This window comes from Notothenia coriiceps, unplaced genomic scaffold (genome assembly GCF_000735185.1).
Source record: "Notothenia coriiceps isolate Sejong01 unplaced genomic scaffold, NC01 NC01_scaffold00037244, whole genome shotgun sequence".
NCBI classification, from domain to species: domain Eukaryota; kingdom Metazoa; phylum Chordata; class Actinopteri; order Perciformes; family Nototheniidae; genus Notothenia; species Notothenia coriiceps.
In genome coordinates, this window is record NW_011369945.1 from 26,983,284 (window position 1) to 26,986,043 (window position 2,760).

A 2,760-nucleotide genomic window follows, 5' to 3' on the forward strand; every position below is an offset into this window, starting at 1 on the left:
TGTGGTGAACATTTAAACACATGAACCCAAAACACATGCCATTTTTAAACAATACTAAACAATGTACATTAAACTCTTACTTCCAATTACAACAAGCTAGCGTTATATTTTGTCAACAGTGCGAACTTGAATACCTAGTATGTGTCTAATTTAATTATTTGATCCTGTTGAGACCACGTTAATTTTAAAGCCCTGTTCCAAAATGTGTAAATCCCCCGAGATATACAAAAACCTAGCCACTCTAACCTAACTTTAGCGAGCTAATGGTATTGTAGCTCGCTACCTTGCTACATGTCAATAAGCACATGGCTATCTGACAGTGACTACTGCTTGTTCCATAACTTATAAGTTAAACTAACTGTTAACTCCATCACTGAAAACGTTTTGTATTTATTTAGTCTTCTTCATCCGTCATCTTAATATAATCACATTTTTTGTAATTAGGTTTACATGCTTACTTTTCAAATAAAGTTTTTCATAGCTGAGTGTAAAGCAAGATTACAAATTATTCAAAATTGCAATAAGTCAAATGCAAATTAAACCATTCACTTATAGGGCTGCATATCTATAAAATGTCCGAACATGTGGTTTTCACATACAGTCGATGTTTACATCTTCAATGTCTTCTTTTATCTAGCCAACAGTTACAAAAAAAAGATATTAAGATAATTATGAAGAAAATGTTTTTCATTTTTGCTTGGAACAATAAAACTCAAGTTATTTTCTGAATAATTTCCTGTTTATTGACTTATCAATACATAAAACAAACAATGATTTGATAAACAATAAGAACACTTTGCAACTCATCAGGGAAAAATGCAAAATATGTTGTGGTTTCGGCTTAACCTTGTTAGTTTGACAAAACAAGCTACTTTAAGACGTCAGATTATGTTAATCTATCAATCGTAAAACATTCCTACTGAAAACAATCAATATGCAGTTATTGTCCCATGTTTATATGCTAATGATTCTTTTTGTATCTGTTTTAATTTTTAGATGGTGGTGCCACCTAAGATCCTGGAGCAAATTGTCATCCCAGCTTCATGTTCTCTGTGAGTAAAATGTGTTATAGACATGAAGAGAAAGCAGCCACTAGAGGCTGCACAAGCAAAGACATAAATACATAGATCAATAAGGAGAGAGAGAGAGAGAGAGAGAAAAGACAGAACAATCAATGGAGGAACCGCAAAAAAGAGATGGTGAGATAGCATGCAGTTGAGTACAGAAAGACAGAGTGGCAGTGAAGAGATAGTAGGAGTGAGCATCGTACCAGCTGACAACCTCACAGAGAGAGAGAGAGCATCCCAGCTCACTAAAGAGAGAGAGGAGAGAGAGGGAGAGTGGAGCAGCACCCAACCACGTTGCCCGTCCTCATATTTCCCTCTGCAGCTGTGCGAGGCAGAGTGAGCGGAGAGAGCACATCTGAGTCTTGTGGAAACAGCAGGACAACGTACCACTTGGCTGAGAGATCGATGCACTCACGCCAAGCCACACAGGAAGGGTGAGTGGCCCGTAGGACGTCCGTGTACTGCCACACAGTGAGAGAGAGAGAGAGAGGTGCCAAAGGGACCGAGAGAGTGAAGAGACCGAGAGGGAGGAAGATTACCCAAGGCCAATTTGAAAGCTTTCAGCTGGTCACTCGGAGCAGGTGAGTTAACTTGTGAGGAACGGAGACGAATGTTGGGCAGTTGCTTTCAGCTTCTGACGAGATTTTATGCATGTGCGTAGTCCTGTATCTTCACTGTTGTATGTTTATTTGCCTTTGTGTTGGTGCTGAGTGTCTTTTTTGCTGTTTCAGTTGTGGCATCAGTTGCAAAACGGTGCACATTTAAAGTGGTAGCCAGGTAATTAGCTGAGGAACCTCACTATCAATCAACTGTTATCATGCTGAGCAGAGAGCAACACAACAATAGCTGCTTAACGACCTCTTCCCGCTGGGTTGTGTGTTTATTTGCACTATGTGTGGATGTTTTTGTAGTTAAAGTGCGTGTGAGTGAGGATTTTCTGATTGTCACGGGTGAAATGTGTCTGAATTCCAATTACTTGGGCAATTAATAGTCGTGACAAAAGCGTGCTTTAAAACTGATTAGTTGGAAGTAGTTGCATGACAAATTATCACGAAAGGCTATTCATCTACATACACTTTTTTCTTCTTCTGGGAATGTTACTGTTAAGTTTGGGATAAACACTTGGCATCCTTCGAGAACCAGGACAGTTCAACTTATTTCAAAAGAATATAGTTTGATTGTGAAAGTTAAAGAAAATTGTAATTGTGTCATTTTTTTACTATTTGGTAAAAATATTGTAAATTCAAACTCATGTACGATGACAGGGTTGTACTTTCATACAGTAAGTCTGAGTTGACCCTTAATATTATTGTATAGGTTTTCCCAATCTAATGGATGAACATGGGAAATGATAAAGTGTGTTCTCCCATCAGTTGCTATCTTCTAAATGAATACAGGACTCTACCTTTTGTTTGCATTGTTGCCCAGTTCAAAAAACAACCCAAAATGCATGTGGGCAATTATTAAATCCCATTACCTGCTTTTCCAGCTTAGACTATGTGTGTGTTGGTTGCTGTAGTGCCTAATTATTATCTATAGTGACATTTAGAAAGCGGTCTATATGTGCGCCATTTCCATGTATTCCCAGGCTGTACCATTATAATTCAGAGGCTCGATATATCCCATCATCCATCTGTGAGTGTCTCCATCCCTCTCTCAGTTTCTGTTCCTCTCCCTTTCCCATACCCCCCCC

General features: G+C 38.7%; 1 protein-coding gene across 1 annotated transcript in view; it reads left to right on the plus strand.

Annotated features, from left to right (window-relative positions):
• The first annotated feature begins 1,278 nt into the window (after positions 1-1,278).
• Positions 1,279-2,760, plus strand: part of tnr (tenascin R (restrictin, janusin)) — a 191,891-nt gene continuing 190,409 nt past the window's right edge. Inside the window, exon 1 of the mRNA XM_010794446.1 lies at positions 1,279-1,648. The gene's annotated coding sequence lies outside the window, so the exon portion shown is untranslated. The remainder of the gene's footprint in view (positions 1,649-2,760) is intronic.